This window comes from Plecotus auritus, assembly GCF_963455305.1.
Source record: "Plecotus auritus genome assembly, chromosome: 3".
NCBI classification, from domain to species: domain Eukaryota; kingdom Metazoa; phylum Chordata; class Mammalia; order Chiroptera; family Vespertilionidae; genus Plecotus; species Plecotus auritus.
This window is the reverse complement of record NC_137772.1, coordinates 139,743,598-139,765,643: the sequence shown is the minus strand read 5'-3', so window position 1 is coordinate 139,765,643 and position 22,046 is coordinate 139,743,598.

Here is a 22,046-nt window from a genome sequence, read left to right as displayed (position 1 = left end):
CGCAAACTCAAGGCAAAAACCCACAAGCTGTCTTATATTATTCTGACAGCCCGAGCAAGCTTTCTTATTTTTCTCATAAAGCAACTTGACAAAATTATGAAAATTTTCCACTTTGTAGAAAATCTTTACTTTGTGGGGTTGTTAAAGCTGATAATGTATTTGTTTTAGGAGAGACTAAAGGCTCAAGAGTTACAGAAATTTACAGATCTCACTCTACCAATTCAGCAAGTGGATATTCCTTTTTTAAGCCTTCAAGTGACCAGTGATATGATCTGGACTGGGCCCATTCACAACCCTCTCCAAGATGCATTTCACAGGGTACAAGTACTTTGTACTCACAGTTGCTATGTACTCAAACTGTGGTCCATGTCAAAATGGGCCAGTCCTCTTCCAAACCCAGGTGGAGCTCACCTCTTATTTAAAACTAGAGGCCCGGTGCACAAAAATCGTGCACGGGGGGGGTTGTCCCCTCAGCCCAGCCTGCACCCTCTCCAATTTGGGACCCCTTGGGATCAGGCCTAAACCGGCAGTTGGACACCCCTCTCACAATCCTGGACCCTGGCTCCTAATCGCTCACCTGCCTGCCTGCCTGGTTGCCCCTAACTGCCCCCTCCCCATGCCAGCCAGATAGCCCCTCACTGCCTCTGCATGCTGGCCTGATGGCCCCTAACTGCTTCCCCCCCCCACACCCCACTGGCCTGGTCGCTCCTAACTGCCCCCTCTGCCAGCCTGGTTGCCCCTCACTGCCCCACCCTTGCCAGCCTAATCAACCCCAACTGCTCCCCCTGCTGGCCTGGTCACATCCAACTGCACCCCCTACCAGCCTGGTTGCCCCTAACTGCCCCCCGCTGCCAGCCAGGTCATCCCCAACCACCCCCTCCCTGCTGGCCTGGTTGCTCCTAACTGCCCCCCCCCCATGGGCCTAGTCACCCCTCACTGCCCCTCCTGCCAGCCCAATTGCCCCCAACTGCCCCCCTGCTGGCCTGGTCACCCCCAACTGCACCCCCCTCACTGGCCTGGTAACCCCTAACTGCCCCCCCCCACCAGCCTGGTTGCCTCTTACTGCCCCCCCTGCTGGCCTGGTCACCCCTAACTGCCCCCCCTGCTGGCCTGGTCGCCCTTCATGGCCCCCCCGCCAGCCTGGTCACCCCACTTAGCCTGCTGTTCAGTCATTTGGTCATCCCTCACTAACCCCCCTGCTGGCCTGGTCGCCCACGCACCCTAATTGCTCAGTAGTTTGGTCATCCCTCACTAATCCCCCTGCCCGCCTGGTCATAGGCAGCCATCTTGTGATGGTGTGATGGTCAATTTGCATATTACCTCTTTATTATACATATAGGATAGATTGCAATGGGCAAAGGGGATTCAATAGAGGTCATTCTGCTCTCAGATCCATTATTGGAATCCATCAGCACAGAACAGATGAGATTTTGAGAAAGAGAGAGAGAGAGAGAGAGAGAGAGAGAGAGAGAGACCAAGCTGAAGAAATATAATCTTCTCAGTAAAGCTAGGTACTAGGCAAAGACCAAGGAATCTCATCTATTGAGCATTAATTCTGTGAGAGGCACTTATTATGTATTTGTATATCTATTTTACTTATACCCTCTTTCCAACAGGAATATAAAGCTGCTTATGAGAAAACACATAGGTTAAGTGGGGATATTATGCAACAGAAAATAAAGATGAAGCCAGAATAAGGGGGTATGCAGAGTGCACAAGTTGTGGTCTGCTTGCTAGCAGTGGGCTCTAAAGTCAGTTTGGAAATTCCTGTCAGCCAATGAATGGTCACTGTACATAGTTCTCTCAGTGTCCAAAAGGCAAAAGCAAACCTGCTGCTCTGAAACACATAATTCCTGGTATTGAGACTCAAGGGAGATATTTTCCCCAACAAGTTTGTAAGGGGAGGGGAGTTCTGGTGTATTATACAACAACCCAGGCATTCTTGAATGTGACCCTATCAATACTCAGAGCTCATTCCTCAGGATCCTAGACACAAAGAAAAATAGTAGAATGGGAATCAACTTATTACTTGATTAAAGATGCTCACCACTCAATGTTCCCCCACACCAAGGCCGTCTGGTAAAAACCACTTTGAGCATAAAGTCAAGGCTTGAAGCAGAGGTCAGGTCTCTAATCTCCTCCTGGAAATGCACATGTAGTGTGCCTATAAAAGGGAGTCAGGTTCCCCAAATTTTCCGAGTCTCATCACCTCCCCTACTACATGGAGTGGGAGAAAGAACAGGGCAGAGCTAACCTTGGAAGTAGGATGATGTTAGTGGTGTAATAAACCACCCCAAAGGTAGAGCCATAAAACAACAACAGTCTCTCGTTACTATTATCTCTCATAGTTCTGAGGGTTGACCAGGCTCAGCCAGGCAGTTCCCACTCAGAGTTTCTGACGCGGTTTCAGTCAGGTGGTGGCTGGGCTGAAATCATCTCAGAGGCGTCCTCACACACACGTGTGGTTGATGTTGGCCATCATTTGAGACTGCAGCTGGGATTGTCAGCTGGAACACCTATACCATGTGCACTGGACGTCTTAGAGCATGACAGCTGGATCCAAGAGTAAGTGCCCCAATAGATAGATAGATAGAGATGGAGAGATGGAGAGAGAGATGACTAGATATGGGGTGTGACAGAGAGGGAAATCAAGTGTGACTTCAAAGTTTGGCCTGAGAAACTTCAGGGATAAAGTTGGCATCAATTGAGATGACTGTGGATGGGGGGAAAATCTGGAGCTTATTTTTGGAAATGTTCATTTCCAGATATCTATTAGACATCAAAGTAGAGATGTCAAGTAAGCCTTGGGTGTACAAATCTGCAGTTCAGGAAAGGAGTCTGGGCTGGAAATATCCATTTGTATGTGATTGTATAGAGATTTGTATTTCAGGTCATAATGAGATCACCGAGGAAATGAGTAAAATATATAGAAGAAAATCAAGAACTAAGGCACCCCAGCATTAAGAGGAAACCATCTGAAGAGGCTGAGAGGGAGTAGCAAATAAAATTCAATAAAACTAGAGTGTGTGGTGTCTGGGAAGCAAGTAAAGAAAGTGTGTCATGGAGGAAAGAGTCATCAACTGTCCAATGTGGCAACTAAGTCCAGTAAGATGAGGATCCCGGACCTGACCACTGGGTTAAACAGTATGGAGGGCATTAATTTTTCTTGACAAGAACTGTTTGGATAGAATCGTAGTGCTGAAAGGCTGAGTGCAGTGCCTTTGAGAGAGAATGTGAGAGGAATGGAAGATAGTAAAGTTATCGCTTTGAGGAATTTGGCTGCAAAGTATTAAAAGAATGGTGTGGTAACTAGTGAGTTCCAGAGAAGGTTTATGTGCCCATAGGAATAGACAGTAAAAAAATAAAAGGCTGGTGGTTAAGAGAGGTGGCAGGTTGCTGAAGCAATTTCCTTGCATAGGTGAGGGGACCTGGGGTCTGGTGCACAGGGTGTTAGTAGAAACACATATAATTCCCTGGCAGGAAGCCAGAGTGTATGGGTGCAGATACTGGCAAGCTCATGTGGTGTTTAGGGGACAGTTAAAATTCTCTTCCAATTGATTCAATTTTTCCGGTGAAGTAGGAAGCAAGGTCATCATCTGAGAGTGGGAATGTGGGAGGATGTATTGGAGATTTGAGCAAAGAGGAAAAGCTGTAGAATAGGCACTTTACAGCATGGGAGAGTGAATGGATTGGCGAGGCACTGTCAGCATCATGGGGCCACCCGAGGGTTGTCATCTTCAATTCAAAGTGGGGTCAGTCACTGTGGTCTGTTTTCTCCATCCAGGTCAAGCACAGGTGTGAATAGGCAGAGGTAGATTTAACCAGGGCATTATGAAATGAGAGATGGGGATAAAAGCAAAGGAGTGATTATAATGACTGACTAAGGAATTTCAGCTGAATAAGGAAGGAATGTGAGGATGTGTTAAGAGGGTGAAAGACAATGTAAACTTTGTAGGATCATTGGTCTCAGTGGGCAAGGAGCAGGAGCGCGTCATATTTGAGGGCTAACTTTTATACTGGTTACTCTGGCCCCTAGTAAAATTCAATTTTATGACTGTACCAATTGGGTAATCAATTCTCACTCCCTTGAGTTGGAATTTTTTTAGGGAAAAACAGAAATAAGCTTGGAGTGAGAAAGAAGACAGAGAAATACCACCCTTGCCAGGAATGTTCACAAAAATTAAACAAGGCAACAAATAAAGTTCTTAGTGCAATAAATGCAGTCAGGAGTTTCACAGAGTCCTTTTCCTTATAACAGCCTTCATAGACGTTTCCTGGCTTCCTATGGCCAGGAACAGTGCTGGCATTTAATATTGCCTTGTGTCTGTCCCACGGAGCGTGGGAACAACACCCTCTACCCCAAAATGTATCTGGATGTTGACAGTTGAACGACCAGAGACTTTGAAGAGATATGACTCACATCAAGGCTTTCTGGGGAAAACCGTGCTGTCACCCAAGCTGGGCTGAAAATGACTGGAGAGAAGAAGGGTGGGGGTGGCTTCTGTGTGTGTATGGTTAGGAGGTAGGGTTGGGATGTGGTGAACTTCCTCACTGGCAGCAAGAGAAGGAAGGCACTGGCTTCCATATAGGCTTGCTCAGAGGTGGAGCAGAAAGGAGGAAGGGGGAGGAGTGGGACCTAAAAGCTCATATACTCATCCTTATTAGAAAAATTAAAAAAGCTGTCAGCTGTCAAACATCAAAAACGGAGCCTGAGTCTTCATTGCAAATATATGCCACAATTCTGTTAGGCAACGAGCAGATGACGGCACTTATAATCTTACGCTTTGGGGTCAGGATGGAGTTCAAACTCTAGCCCTTTTGCTATGTGATTCTTATCAACTCTTTGACCTTAAGCAAACTACTTAGTTTCTTTGCTGTGTCTGTTTTCTCAGCTGGAAAAAGGCCACAAATGTAGGTAACTCCTGGGCTGTTGTGAGGCCTAATAATGTTGGTAAACTGTTTCGCACAGCTTTGCAATTTAGCAAGCCACATGCTAATTTCTGAAAATTCTGTGACTGACATTTCTATTTCAGAGACTGATGTTCATGGTTGAAGCATGTCGTGTTTCCAATGGCTCTGAATATATTATTTTTCAAATAACTTATTTTCTTTAATTTTGAAAGCATTACGTAAAACTAAAAGCTAACTTTTACCTTTGTGTTTTGTTCTGTTTAAGCTTCTCTAATAGTTTGTAGTTAGAAAACAAAACTAAAAAATCAGGGAAGAATCTTGGGTAAATGAAACAGTTTGTGAAGTCAAAGGTTCTTTTGATTTAGATATTATTATTAATTGTCTTGGAAGTTTTTTTCATAGATTCTCTTGTCATAGAATACAGTTAGTTGATTTTGAGAAAGTAAAAGCATGACTTTCACATTGTGTATTGTCATCTACTATATGCTCAATATTCATTCGTTCGTTCGTTTGTTTGTTCATTCATTCATTCATTCATTCATTCATTCATTCAATGTATTGAGCACCAACCTTGTTTGAAGCAATGGGACAGGCCCCAAGGATTATGCTGTGTGAACGAGCACATACCAATTCTCCTCTCATGGGACTTGGGAGTCTATATAATCCCATACTAACAATCATGGCTTATAGGTGCAAAAGACAGAAACCAACTCTGGCTACCATAGGAGGAAGAGGCAGTTTTGGAATGATGCCGCATAACCCACGAATACCATAGGAAACTAGAGAGCCATCTCTCTTAGAAAATGGAGTGTTGCTAAGGGAGCTGGGGCCCCTGAACCAGGAGAAAGCCCGGTCAGGGCATCCCTGCTGTCCGCATTGAATCCTCTACAGAATCACCGCCACCACGAGAGGACAGTGCAGCCCTGCACCGCCACCACTGCGGCCACCAGCCCAGCGCTGCCTCGCTTCTTCATGGCACTCGTTCCATATTCATCCAGGAGCAGTAGCAGCCAATTGGCTGAGCCCACAGCCTTATGCGCACTGCCATGCTGTGGGATTGAGGTCAAAGGAGGATCTTTTTGTTTTCTGCGCTGGAAGGTAGGAAATGCTGGACAGCTAACCAACCAGCCAAATTGAATTAACATCCACAACACTCACAAAGGAAAAATAATAACGAATGTGAAGTGCTCTCAAGGGGCACCGGCAACAAAACACAATATTTTGGTGCTTCACAGTCTTCCCTGGGGCTTGAACAGCTGTTGGCACTGCCTCTTGGGACGGCAGCTTCATCCTGGACAGTGTTCCCGCCGTCATTCCTGTGCCTCCTTCCCCAGGTGGCCATCTCACATCTGGACTCACATCTAGCCACCCTCTCTGACTTAAATACACCTACCTAGTTTATGTATCACAACTGCAAATGGAAAGCCAGCAGCACTGGCCATACATAGAAGGTAAAAGCAGAATAACTACAATGAAATGAAACAAAGTTATGAAGATCTAGCTAGCTACTTTGCCGAAGGTCCTGAGGCTGTGGTCTACTGTTAGCAAGTGTTAGCTATTGAAAACAAAGTAGCACCAACCAGAGACTTCATACTCATCCTTATTAGAAAAATTAAAAGAGGATGGAAGAGTGACAGATTTTCAAACTTTGTATTTTAGTGCTTTTTAAGATGCTCTCTGGGCACAATTTAAAACGAACTTTTATAACATTGGTAGTACATGTTCATGCTTAGAGTGATAAATATTAGAAAGTATGTGAGCTAAAAAATTGGCAGAATTTGAGTTTGAATTTCACCTCCCACACTTATGAGCTCTGATGTTACGCACATTACATAACCTCTCTGAGCCTCAGTATACCCATCTATAAAACGGGTGCAATACCAATTTTCCTTGTGTGTTAAATAGATCACTGTATCCCAAATTACCTGGTGCATATGAATCACCTGGGGACCTTGTCAAACTGTACATTCTGATCGAGTAGATCTGGGGGAGGCCCGAGATTCTGCATTTCTAATAAAACCCCAGGTGATGCTGATGCTGTCATTTTGTGGACCATATTTTAAGTAGCCAGGTTACAATTCTGTGCTGTCAATATGGTAGTCACCAACCACAGGTAACTATGACGCCCTTGAAATGGGGGCTTGTGCAACCTGAAAAATGGGATACTTCACTCTAATTTTAATTAATGTTTTAAAACTGATACTTGGTTCAGTTATTTTGAATTGTTATTCAAAAATAATTTTTAGTATACTTGGAACAACTTGTAAATCTGTCTTTCAGTCGTTAACTTTGTGAAATCTAAATAACTAAAAATCTATTTCCAGTGAAAATTTAATGTCTGCTTTGAGATATGCTCCAAGTGTAAAATAAACAACAGATTTTGAAGACATTGTTTAAAACACCTTAATAACTTTTCTATGGATTGATTGCATGTTGATAATACTTAGGACATGGTGGGAAATATACTATTAAAATGATTTCATCTGTTTCTTTTTCCTTTTTTATGTGGCTACTAGAAACTTGAAAATTGCCTCTGTGGCACACGTCATATTCCCATTGTTCCGTTCAGACGCAGATCAGTGAGCACAGGGCCTGGCAGTCCCTTGCTCCTGTCTATCAGGTGGGTGGCCTCTGGCTGGAAAGAGGAAGTGAGGTGCTAAGAAGGGACAAGGTCCCTTCCCTCCCGGCAGGAGGTTAGCAAAAATACACGAGCAGCAAGCTCTTGAGCTCACAGACTATGTCTTCTGTGCTGGGCTGTTTCCACCACATTCCAAGGCAGGCTCTGCTCTTTGCAGAGGTGAAAAGGAACATGTCAGCAGTCCCAAGGACGTTGCTCAAAGCCGGCTCTCATGAGAAGATGCTCGCTTTACAAGAGTTAAAGGCAAAGGGCCCCCTTGACCCAACCTCCCCCATAACATGAAGGAGAGTTTAATTAACACAGCGTGGGCTCCTGCAAATGTGCTGCATTGCTTCATGGTCGACTCAGCAGTTCCAAAGGAGGCTCAGGTCTAAGGGAGATCAGTAATGAAGACATCTGCAAATTGGACAACCAAGACATGAGCAAAAAGAGGCCTACAGAAATGAAAGTTTGCTTTCTCATATCATAAATTATATTACAGTAACCTCACTTCCCCCTCTCTTGTGAGAAAACATTTTTTTTTAACCAACTCTGGCAAATATTTACATGTAGAATCAGACCTGGCAGCAAATTCAAAGAAAACGATGAAGGCCAGCAAAAGCTGCTTCTGTATCAGAGGCTTGGAGAGAGGTCTCAATTAACCTTTGTAAATAGGAACTGACAGACGTGGATGGAAAATGTGGGGGGAGACTAAAATGTTACTGAAGAGTGTGTTTGACTACAAAGTAAACAGCCTGCATAGAAAATATTAAATCAGATGCTGCCTCCACATTCCACAGAACTGAGCACACAGTAAAATGTACTGTACAGTTAAAAGGCTTAGATCAAAGGAGTCATGAAACTATTTTAGTTTAGTGATGACTCAACTTCACGGTATTAGTTCTGTTGGTATAAGAAAGAGGATTTGTTTTTTTCAATTATGTTAGATCTTGACATAAAATTGTACAGTTGGAAGTGAAGGCCTAACTTTGAAGATATTTATCTTTAAGCCTTCTTATCCTTTCTGTCACCAAATCAAGCCATGAGAAAATATTTACTAGGTATATCACTTACTAAAGAATAGAATGTCCTTTTGGTAACCAAAAACAAAAACAAAAAACCAACAAACTTTTCTGCACAAAATAATACAGTAAATATTCAATTCAGAATTTATTTTTGCTTTAGATGGAAGCAAAAGGAGGGCGAGTTTAGCAAATTCCTAGTATAATCATGATTGTAAGGGGAAAGGTTTAAGTACTAGAATAGAACATATTAGAAGTACACATTTATAAGCCAGTGTTTAACCATCAGTTTCCAGTAATACAACAATCTACTCAACTGTTTTTCTCATCTGAATACCTTTGCATATTTAAAAGCAATACAATCCCACATCTCAAAGAATCTAGTTAAGATAAGCCTGTTCTAGAGAGATATTTAATATAATTTAAACATCTGTAATTCAGTTACCTATAGCGTAGTGAATTCAGAACTATTGCTTACCTGATGAGCTTTAGATCATGGAGAGAACATCGGGCTCTCCTGCTCGCTTGCACCAGCTGTTTTCTCCTGTATGGACTGTCTCCGTCTCCCTGAGCTAGCAGAGCCCTGTCCATCTCTCAGTTTCTTGATGCAGGGATTTCTCTGTTTAAGCCTTCTTAGACTCTGAGTTCCCATGCTGTTAGAGTTCATCCTTCAACACACTGTTTGGGGTCATTATTGCACTTATTGCATTATTAGATTTGCCCTGTATCAGCCTCATATCTCCCTCTCTCTGACAGATGGAGGACTCACTTCTCTAAAATGTTCTCTCAACTGGTGAGGGTCCCATACCAGAGTGGTGTGGGCACCCGGTGTTCCATTCTAGAGTTCTCTTTGGAAAACAGCCTTTACCAAGTAGTTGCTGGGGCCTTAAATCACATGGCTCTTTTCATGTTTATTTTTCTTTTCTTTTCCAGATCCTCTGCTGTCTTCCCTGGTCACTAAGATTGATGGACCATGCCTTACACCTTCATATATGTGGATTTTTTTTCTTTCTTTTCAGGTGTCTGTTGTTCCTTCCTACAATTTGGATTGCATTAGGCTGTTCCTAAATCCATCAAGTCTTTTTTCTATATCTAAAACCCCAATTGTGGCCCAGCTGGTGTGGCTCAGTGGCTGAGTGTTGACCTATGAACCAGGAGGTCATGGTTTGACTCCAGGTCAGGGCACATGACCAGGTTTCGAGCTCGATCCCCAGCGTGGGGCACGCAGGAGGCAGCCAATCAATGATTCTCTCTCATCATTGATGTTTCTATTTCTCTTCCCCTCTCCCTTTCTCTCTGAAATCAATAAAAATATATTTAAAAAAACAATTGTGGACAGTTCTGAAGACATAAGCAGTGATATTAACTCAGAATAAAAATGCTAAATATTTTAAGCCTGGGTGATAGGAGTTAAGGGTAGCTTTCTTTGTCATTACTTTCCTTATTTAATAATGAGCATGGATTAGGCTTATAACCTGAAATAAAAACCAAATCTATTTATATTTGGGAATATTTCATAACAAATATAATCTGAAATCTCCCACATCTAACCCAATGATAAAAGGTAATGTTCCAAAAGGAAAAAGTGTAAAAAAGCTGTTTTCTTCACAAATCTACTATAATTCTTTTGTTCTATCTTCAAATCAACTCAGTCACATGAAAAGAGCTTTATGTTTTTACACAACTGATAATGCCTCAGTGAATTACCCATGCCATCTGCTTTCCAACTCCTTTTGGTTTGTTTCCCTTTCTAGAAACTGGACAGGGGAAGAAAACACAAAAATAAAATGATTTAATTCAGTCGTTTGTTATTTTTATTAAGTAACATTTTGGAGAGGAAACTTGAAATTAATTGTTAAAAGAAATTTTATTTAATATTTATTTACTGATGCAACTTCTCATTCCATAGGTAATCAAGAGCTTAAACTAAATCTACAACCTACAACATACTAGTAAAACTATCTCCACATGCATGTTTTAAGACTGTAGGGCTGTCAAAGCACAAGTTCTATCATATTCTCTGTACTTGAAAAAATTGCAAAATGGAATGCCTTTCAAATGTTCTCTTTATATTTGCTACAAGCATTGCAGCCAAACAAAAGATAATTTTTTGAAAGTATCAGAAAATGCTAAAAATTTGCATTTAGAAAACCATAAGTTACATGTGTTTTGTAGAGGCAAGAAGTGTTGGAGGTTTGTTTATACTAAAGATAATTTACACTAATTTCATTACTTAAAAATTACTTAAAACAGCCTGGCGGAGATAACCAATCGATGTGTCTCTCTCATATTAATGTTTCTCTCTCCCTCTCTCCCTGCCTCCAACCCTCCCATCCACTCTCTTTAAGAAAATTCAATGGAAAAAAGAATATCCCCAGGTGAGGATTAACAACAACAACAAAATTAAAACAAAAATCATAAAACTTTTAAAAGACTAATTAGTATAGAGAGATAGCGCACTGTATCTAGATTCAGCCTCAACCCTGTTTCAATCTAGAACCTAGGGCAAGTCACAGTCTTCAGGTGTCCTAACTCACTCACCTATAAAATGAAGAAAAGATAGGACTATCTGGTCTAAAGTGCTGTTCCTCATATCTCTAGAATTTTAGAAGAGGCTATGGGTTCCACACAAATGTCTATGAGAGTAGGCAGGGATCATATAGGGTGTTCCCCCAAAATGTATACACATACTTGAATAATTGTTAAGGCAATATTTCTTAAAATACATTTCATTTTTGCCCTGGCTGACTTTGCTCAGTAGTTAGAGCGTCAGCCCATGAACCCAAGGGTTGCGGGTTCAATTCCAGTCAAGGGCATGTACCTGGGTTGCAGGTTCCCCACTCCAGTTGGGGCAAGTGCAGGAGGCAATTAATTGATTGCCAAATATCTCTCACATAGATGTTTTTGTCTCTCTCTCCTCTCTCCCCTTGCCCTCTCTCTTCCACTCTCTCTAAAATCAATAAAAAAAAAATATCCTCCAGTAAGGATTAACCAAAAAATAAAATACATTTTATTTTCAAAATTGATCTATCAGCTGTTAAAGTGTGTATACATGTTTGGGGATACCTTGCATATGAGTGAAAAAGCCCAGAGTGAGAAGAATTTTTCTTGAAAGTGAATCCTTATTGATCAAGCTTACATTATTCCACACTTGATAGCAATAAAAATGTCTCACTTTTGTTAGTTTTACTATGAGAGAAGCAGTAAGAAACACTGGTGAATGAGTGGTGTGGATGGAGCCAGAGGGAATGGTGGGGACTGTGGCAAAGTGGAGAGGGCAGGTGAAGCATCAAGCTGTTGTCACCAAATGAGAATCAGGGTGTAATGTGGCTAGATGCCAGCAATTTGGATGTTTTTAGTGAAGTCTACGTGTCAATGCATGTAATCAAGTAAACACATAGCACCTGATGGGCCATTACTGTGTGGCCAAATGAAACTTACTAATGGATCAAATTAGGGCTCACAAACTACCCGTTTACAATACCTGGTCTATTTTGTCTCCCTAATTGCACTGGGATCAGCACATATTAAACAATTTGCTAATAATTCTCCTTTAGTAAAGTTCTTACTATTATAACCCACAGACTATTTACTGAGTTCATTTTATAGATTGTGTTCTGTGCTCAAATGTCCTGATTTTTCATCTCATTTGATCATCACAATAACCCTGAGTGGTAGGTAAGTATACCATTATCCCATTTCACAGGATGAAGTAAGGCTCATAGATATCAAATAACATGCCCTAGTCACACAACTAAATTTTGACAGAATTGAGTCTAAAATATTGACATAAAAACATTTATAGTATTATGCTGAATAAAAAATGCAGGCTATAAAAAGTATTATGATTTTTAAACTGCTTTTCAAAAAACATTCTTAATGATTATTAGTCTATCATGAATATATGCTATAATTATATGTAAATAAGTTTCTATTATTAAAAACTTGAGTTGCTATTAAAATCATGTAGGGGAAGAGGGTGCTAAGTCAGAGGAAGACAAATACCATATGATTTCACTTATATATGGAATCTAAAGAACAATATAAATGAGCAAACAAAATAGACTCATAGACATAGAAAACAGAGTAATGGTTGCTAGAGGGGAGGGGAGTTGAGGGGACTGGGTGAAAAAGTGAAAGGATTTAGAAGTACAGATTGGTAGTTGCAAAATAGTCACAGGGATATAAAGTACAGCATAGGGATTATAGTCAATAATCCTATATAATAAAAGAGTAATATGCAAATTAACCATCACTCCGCTACACCCACAAGTCACGCCCACGAGCCACGCCCACCAGCCAATCAGGAGCGAATATGCAAATAGACCCAACCAAGATGGCTGCAGCCACAGAGAGCAGGAGGGAGGCTTGGGTTTCCCTGGCAATGGAGGAAGCCAAGCTTTCTGCCTGCCCTTGCCGGCCCAGGCCTCCACTCAAGGCTACAAAGTTTCAATGATAGAAGATACATAAACCCAAACAGAAATGGTGGCAGCCACAGAGCTGGAAAGAGCAGGAGGCTAGGGTTGCCCCCAGTGATGGAGGAAGCCAAGCTTTCTGCACACCCTGGCCGGCCCAGGCCTCCGCTTAAGGCTACAAAGTTTCAATTATAGAAGATACATAAATCTCCCCAAAAATGGCTGCTGCCACGGAGCAAGCAGAAGGCTTGGCTCCGCTCCAGGCTACAAAGTTTCAATTGTAGAAGATAAATAAACCCCAGATACCAGGGCCTCCGCTTGGGTCACCAGGGGGCATGGCCGGCCTGCAAACCACCACAGGCCCCTCACCCAGGCCACCTCACGCCCCAAGGGAACCCCCACCCTGATCCAGGACACCCTTCAGGACAAACCAGCTGGCCCCCACCCATGCACCAGGCCTCAATCCTATCTAATAAAAGAGTAATATGCAGATTGACCATCACTCCAACACACAAGATGGCTGCCCCCTGTGGTCAAAGATCCTGCCCCCATGTGGACACAAGATGGCCACCACAAGATGGCCAGCAGGGGAGGGCAGTTGGGAGGAACCAGGCCAGCAGGGGAGGGCAGTTGGGAGGGACCAGGCCTGCAAGGGAGGGCAGTTGGAGGTGATCAAGCCTGCTGGGGAGGGCAGTTAAGGGTGACCCAGCCAGCAGAGGAGGGAAGTTGGGGGTGACTGGGTCTGCAGGGAAGGGCAGTTGGGGGGGGACCCAGGCCTGCAGGGGAGAACAGTTGTGGGAAACCAGGCCTGCAGGGGAGGCCAGTTAGGGGTGACCAGGCCTGCAGGGGAGGGCAGTTAGGGGCAACAGGCTGGCAGGGGAGCAGTTAGGCATCAATCAGGCTGGCAGGGGAGTGGTTAGGGGGTGATCAGGCTGGCAGGCAGAAGCGGTTAGGGTCAATCAGGAAGGCAGGCAGGCGAGCAGTTGGGAGCCAGCAGTCCTGGATTGTGAGAGGGATGTCCGACTGCCCATTTAGGCCCGATCCCACTGGGCAGTCAGACATCCCTCGAAGGGTCCCAGATTGGAGAGGGTGCAGGCTGGGCTGAGGGATACCCCCTTCGTGCACGAAGTTTGTGCACCGGGCCTCTAGTATTGTAGTAAGTGTACATGGAGCCAGGTGGGTACTGGAAATACCAGGGGGAACACTTTGTCAGGTATATGATTGTCTAACCAATATGCTGTACACATGAAACTAATATAAATAATATTGAATGTAAACTGTCATTGAAAAAAATTTTAAAAATCATGTAGGGAAGCATTTAAAACTAATTTCATTCATTTAAAATCATTATTTGATGGCTTATGTGTCTTTTATTAGATGCTGCCTTCAAAGGAAAGTCTCACTCATAATGTGCCGCTGGTAAGCAAGGTTTATCTTAGCGGGGGGTGGGAGGGGGCGAGGGATTGGGGAAGAGAGCCACAGGGCTCCTTTGAACTTTAAGTGGACACTCAGATCCCTACGTAGATTTTTGAGATATTTAAGCAATCACCTCTGGATCAGCAGCCAGGTCCCAGTCTCTTGGGTGGAAAGGAAAGAAGGTAAGTTTGCGGAATTGCAATGCGGATTACACAGCTCTCTTCTCAGCTAGAAACTTTAGGAGACTTTGAGGTGGACAAACTGAACTCTTTGAGCTACCCCTATTAGTAGGATAGACTGGAGTCCTTTTGTCATAGCAGTGGAACCCCAAATACCACCATTTCAAAATCACAGCTGTCAGGCTACAGGCGCAGAGGGATATAACACATTAGAGGAAAGGGACCAGGATGATGATACAACTTGAAAACATACCATTTTTATCATTCAATTTAGAACACTTCTGAGAGTGAAAGGGAGCTCTTTTCACATTGGGATGGCAAGTTCGTATACAAAGATTATCCCTAGCAACCTGGGACGTATGGTCACCCTACTATGAAGAACAGTTGTAGAAACTGGAGATAAGCATGGGAAAGATGGGGAGGGGCTTTTGGGAGGGGGTGGAGGACATGCCAGCTTCCTTGAGGTATCTGAAAACCTCCATAAACTAGTTTGATATGATCCTAATTCATGCACTTGGAGTGACAACCAAGCTGATGGAATGCTCATGAGTGGGTTGTTGACCAGTAGTTCTGGATTTGAATCCCAGAGTATACTGTGGTCATAGGCAAGTTTCCTCTTTATTATAAAAGGGGGTTAGAGTTGTAAGAATTTACTGAGGTAATATAAGGAAAGCGAGGAGCCCAGAATAGGGGCTCAATAAATGTGTGTGCACTATGTAACTATTGCTATAAATATTCAAGCATAGGGTGACCACCAATTGGGTGACATTACAGGCTTAACTAAACAGATGGTTGGAGACAACCATTTTTCCCAGTTTAACTTGGAAGTTTTGTTAGAAATAAGAATTCAACTAGTAATTTTTTCCAGGTATGAGTGAAGGTAATTTTATGTAAATTATTATTTTAAAGAATTATACTCTTACATATTGTATAATATTTTAATATATTTTAATGTCATCATACAATATGACATTTTCCTGCCAAGTGATACATGCTGTTTACTTTCAACTATGAAAAAAAAAAACACATAATATGCTACGAGTACATTTTAAATGGCATATTGCTAGATTTTGAGACTGTATCTGTAAATATAGACTAGAATTTTAAAAACAAGTAAGCTTTCATGACCTGATATTTGAAATCCTCTCACTTTGCTTCCACAAAACAAACTAGTTATTTTAAAATTGGTCACAATTTGTTTTTCAAAAAATGAGATAAAGCGGTCTTAACCTATTAGTAAGCACATTTCCGCAAAAATATATTTCAAAATAGCTTTTAATCACATTACTTTTTTTAAAAAAAGCCTGGATTTAATATAATCATCTGTACACTTTTTTAACATTGATTTTTAAAGTATTAGAGACAACCTGATTTTTAAAAAGCAGTTTGTCCAAGTAAATAGAGCTTCTATTTATGAACATCATCTTAATGGACAAATGTACAAAATTAGTACTTTTTATTCATTAGTGTCTTGCACTTCAGCATTGTGGTTATCAGTGGTTTCCTCCGTTTTGCCCGGAAGCTCCCAAAAGTTGGCTACATATTAGAATCATCTGTGCAGTTTTTAAAGCCCCGAAGCCCAGGCTACACCCCCCACTGCATGCCTGGGTGAAAGTCTGGAACCAGTATGTCTTCCTTTGGCATACAGTATCTTACTAGTTTTAGGTGTACATCATGGTGATTCGATATTTATAATCCAGTATGTTTTAAAGCTTCCCAGGAGACTCCAATATGCAGCCACGTTTGAAAAATATTGATTTACCTCATGGTCCAATATGGGAACACTGCATGACCAGGGACAAAAAAAAGCAACTAAAACTGGGTAACAGTCCCAAACCATCAGTGGGTAATCAGCTAAAGAACAGTGAAAACACTGAGGCACTCATTTGATCACCTCACAGATATGTGAGGCAAGCCACTTCTTTCTAAAGCAGAAAATGTTTCCCAGCCGGTGTGGCTCAGTGGTTGAGCGTTGACCTATGAACCAGGAGGTCAAGGTTCGATTCCCAGGTCAGGGCACATGCCTTTCTTGCCAGCTCGATCCCCTGTAGAGGGCATGCAGGAGGCAGCCAGCTAATGATTCTCTCTCATCATTGATGTTTCTCTCTCTCTAAACAACCCAATCAAAAAATGGGCAATGGACCTAAAAAGATACTTTTCAAAAGAGGACATAAGGCCAAGAGACATATGAAAACATGCTCAAAGTCATTAATCATCCGAGAGATGCAAATCAAAACGACAATGCAGTACCATCTCACACCTGTCAGAATGGCTATCATCAACAAATCAACAAATGACAAGTGCTGGCAAGGATGCAGAGAAAAAGGAACCCTCGTGCACTGCTGGTGGGAATGCAGACTGGTGCAGCCACTGTGGAGAACAGTATGGAGTTTCCGCAAAAAACTAAAAATGGAACTTCCATTTGACAGTGGTCCCACTTCTAGGAACTTATCCCAAGAAACTAGAAACACCAATCAGAGAGGATATATGCACCCCTATGTTCACAGCAGCACAATTTACTATAGCTCAGATTTGGAAACAGCCTAAGTGCCCATCAGCAGATGAGTGGATTAAAAAACTGTGGTATGTCTACACAATGGAATACTATGCTGCGGTAAAAAAGAAGGAATTGTTACCATTTGCAACAGCATGGATGGAACTGGAGAGCATTATGCTAAGCGAAATAAGCCAGTCAGAAAGATAAACATCACATGATCTCACTCATTTGTGGATTATAATGAACAACATAAACTGATGAACAAAAACAGATCCAGAGACAGAGAAGCATCGATCAGATCGTCAAACCTCAGAAGGAAGGTAGGGGAGGGAGGGAGTAAGGGGGAAGAGATCAATCAAAGGAACTGTATATATGCATATAAGCCTAACCAATGGACACAGACACAGGGGCGTGAGGGCATGAGTGGGGGGTTGGGGGTGGGGGGTAATGGGGAGAAAAGGACACATATGTAATACCTTAATCAATATATATATATATATATATATATATATATATATACATATATATATATATATATATAAATATATATAAAATAGAGTAAATGTCTATTGATTAAAAACACAGAAAAAAAGGGAAAGGAAGCCAACTACTATTTCTAATGGGATAAATCTCCAGAGTAATCTTCATAAAGCCTTAAGTGTCTATGAGCCAGTTGGGACTGAAGGGCCCTTTTCAACTCTGAAATGTTCTGTTTAAACCAATGTATTGGGGGGAAGAGCAGGAACAGCTCTTCACAGGATTGTTTCTGCTGCTATAGCACCATCTTGCATTGCCCTTTGTAATTGTTAAAGAGCCTTCACTTTCCAAGTTCATCTGGACATCCAAGGCAGGGCAGGAATTGTGATCCTCACAATCCTGTTGAGGAAAATGAGGGTTCAAGGTATTAGAAGTTGGTTCAGGCAGAGTTGGAACCAAAACCCAGGTCTGCCAACTTGCAGGCAAATGCTCTTGTGACATAGTACTGTCTCTCCTCACAGTTCATAGAGATCCACTCTTTGAGCCTCAGCCCTCTCTCTCAGGAGGCGATTTTCCTCTGAAAAAAGCACCCCTCCCCATTTGTCCTTGAGGGTGGAGGGAGGGCATGTGGTGCATGAACTGTAAAAGTTATAAGGTACAAAAGGGCAAGGGACATGAAGAGCTTGGACAGGAATTTGCAGGAGGGAAGAACACGAGAACAGAGAACATGCTTACAACTGTGGAAAGGGGCATGTGACAACGTGGGGCCACAGAGTTAAGAAGCAAAGAGCCATTTAAAGGTTTGTTGGCTGGTTTGCTTTTATTTTCTCATCTATTATTATTATTATTATTATTATTATTATTATTATTATTTTTGAGGCAGGATGATGTGGGCAAAGTGGTGATTTAGGAACATTTGAATTATGTGTTGGGTAGATTGGTGATGAGAGAGAGGGTAAGGATGTGAGAACAGTTAAGAATCTGAGCTAGAGGGACTAGAGTAAGTAATAGTGAAAATAAAGAGATTGACAAAAGACCACTTGAAACCAAGGAAGAAATGTGTAGCAACACAGGAAGTGTAATTGACAGCATTTCAACAAGCCATCATCTACTTTTGGATCTGATGGCTATTTGAGTGTATAACGACAAAACATTTAATCAGGTGATCCCTAAATGGTTGAATGACTAAGCTAAATGAGCATTAATACCACCTGGTAGTGCTTCTGAAAAGTAAGGCTAAGGGTCTTGGGAAACTGGTCTTGTTTTTCTTCCAGTTTTGTTGTGGTGAAACAGTCATTTTTATAAGAAGGAGTAAAGCTAACCGCTGTCTTGGGCAGCATTAAGCCGAGAAGGGTTGAGAATATACTAGATGGTAACATTAGGAGTCAAAGCAATGAGTTTACTAAAATAGTTTAACACAAATAAATGGAAAATTCTGTTCTTTGGGACCAAAAACTAATTAACAGGAGAGGCAGATGTCTGCTAAAATATGGGAAAAAAATATAGGTTGGGTTGAATGTGAAAGGTAGAATGGAAAATATGTGTTCAGCCAATAAACATCTTGAATCTTGGCTCTGACAAAAAAAAGTAGATTTGGAATAAATGAAATGAGGAATAACCCTGAAAAGAATGAGACAAATTAAAGGTCAGTTTGATCATCAGTGAGGAAAATCAGGCAATTAGTGTGAATTTTGGTCACCAGCAAGACTGGGAGTATACTCTAAAGCTGAGGACGGGTATGAAGTTAAAGGTGGTTTGAGTTTAAGCACCAAAGTAGTGAAATATCAAGGAGGCAAAGCCATCTAGGTAAATGGCAGAGCAGGGGTGAGGTAGCCACCTGGAGTGCATTGGTTAATATGAAGTCAGCAAAGTTAGGCTAGAAAAGACTAGGCAATGATCAAGGAATGGAGACGAGTAGCCATGCCTGGTATAAAAAATTTTAGCAGATGTAAAGAGCTTCCACGGAGTAAGAAAAAAGATAGTTTGGAGGAGATGCCAACTATAATCTTAAGAGACTGACCAGCTGAGCAATGGCCATCTTCTATTTATGACCATGTTTGCTGAGTAAAATACAGTAAAAATGAAGACTACTGCAAACCATGTGGGAAACTGCATATAGGCTAAAGCAAATGAAAAAAAAATATGTAGGTTGAGTTGACTGTACGCCTTGTGTCATCTATAAGAACAGGACAAGCACAAAATTAAAACACAGGAAGTAAGGGGTCCACAAGACTCTTGAGGTGGGCTACAAAAGAAGCAGGAAAAGCTGAGCTGGAATGAGTCTGAAACTAAAGCAAAACTTTCTAACTGGTTTCTTAACTTCCAATTTTCTTGCTCCATCAACCAGCCAATGATCTTTCCAAAGGTCCAATTATGTGGCTGCTCTGCTCAAAATCCTCCACTGGCTTCCCATCAGGAGCCCAAGTTCCTTCCAAGGCTTATAGCTCTTGTCAGGCCAAGCCTCCCACTCTGTCTCCAAGCTTAGTTCCTACGAGCTCCCACTGGTTCACTCCACTCTGGCTACATGGCCTCCTTGCTTTTCCCAACTGTTATCTACTGGAAGGCTCTTCCACACAACCAAGCAGATGGCTTCTTCACTTTCTTCAGGTCTTTGCTTAATGGCACCAGATCTGAGATGGCTTCCCTGACCACACTATGTAACATAGTATCATCTCTCCCACTTACTAGAACAAACTTCTCGAGAGGAAGGACCTTTCTTGGCTCTCTCGAGTCTACAACAGTATGAATTCCCCGTGACAGGTAATCAAATACTTGTGGATTGAATAAGTGGAGTGGGAGATGTAACACACATACATACACACACACACACACACACACACACACACACACAAAGGGAGCTAATTTGGGGGAGAGAAATAGGGGAACAGACACTAGGGTAATGTTCTTAGAAGTTGAGTCCCAGACTGCAGAAATTTGTGTGGCTTCCCTGTTACAATTCACCCCCTCCCACCACTTCAGACCCATTCGAAGTTTTCAGCAGTGAGACAGTGATTTAGATGCTACAGACTTATCCTTCTCAGAGGGTTTGAAGCTCACTGAAAGAGTGGATTTATGGTTAAAAGATTAAGAATATTAGATAAATTAAAAGCATCCTAATTTGAATTTCTAAACTTGGGTACCACCTGTTTCCCTGAGTTCTCATTCTTATTTTTTTGCAGTCTCAAGCTTTTCATTAGGTATGCCTTAGATTAAATATTTATGATTTCAAAAGCAGCCTTACCAAAAAAAAAAAAAAGTTTTAAAATACTTTATCTTCACTAAGACAAATGTTACTACCTTAAAGATAATAAAAATCAATATCTCATTTTTACAGACTATAAGGGAGGCCAAATGATTATTCACAAACCATAAGTAACATTAATATAAAATGGTATTAAAACAGTAGTGAGCCCGGCTGGTGTGGCTCAATGGTTGAGTCAACCCATGAACCAAGAGGTCACCGGTTTGATTCCTGGTCAGGGCACATGCTCGGGTTGTGGGTTGATCCCCAGTAGGGGGCAGACAGGAGGCAGCCTATGGATGTTTCTCTCTCATCTATGTTTCTATCTCTCGTCCCCTCTCCCTTCCTCTCTAAAATAAATGAAAACATATTTAAAAAAAAACCAAAAAAACCACTAGTGAAATAATGGCTGCAATTTGATTTTTTTAAATTTTTCATTTAAAATACAGTGTGCAATAAGTCACTCCCTTAGGCTAAATATTAAACAGTAAAAATTTTCAGCAAGGAAAATACTGCTGGAGGACAAAATTAATTCTTCAAAATATGCAAAACACCCTATTTTTTAGTTTCACAAACTTTAAGAATAAAAAAATGCAGATTTATAGCATTAATGTAATAAGTTTATTTTCATTCCAAATTATTTAGGATATAAAGCAATGACCTGTTAAATTAATAGATTATCTTAAAAGTATTGAATCACAAAATTCTCTAACAAAGTATGCTATTAAAAACACCATTCTACTGAGCTTTGACTCTTCAGCTAGAGGTCTGATTATAAGAAAACCTTGGGTTATACATCATAATTGCTGATTCTTTGCCTCAATCTCTTGAGCGCTCCTCCAAGAAGGTTAAGATTTTTAAGACCATCTCTGAAAGCATTTGGTTTGAGAAAAGGAAGACAGCAAAGGAGCCCTTAAAAGATAAGCACAGATTTTTAGGCACTGAGACCCCACTCAGATTAACAAGGTGGTAGTAGTGCAATAAAGACCAGTAGCCACCAGCTCAGGCTCTTGAGAAGGTCATTCTTAAGTGTGAATCCCAGTTGGCAATGTGAACTAGAGCAAGTTCACTTAAACACTTTAAGCCTAGTTCCCCCATATGTAAAGCGGCAGCATTAGTACACAGGGTGGTTATTCACAGCAGGTACTCCATAAATATTATGTTCTGACAATATTCAGGTTAGTAGCTAAGGAAAGGATGAGTACTTAATATTTGATAATCTGAAAAGAAATTTGGAAATTGTGTGGCCCTTTTAACTCTGATTTAAATTA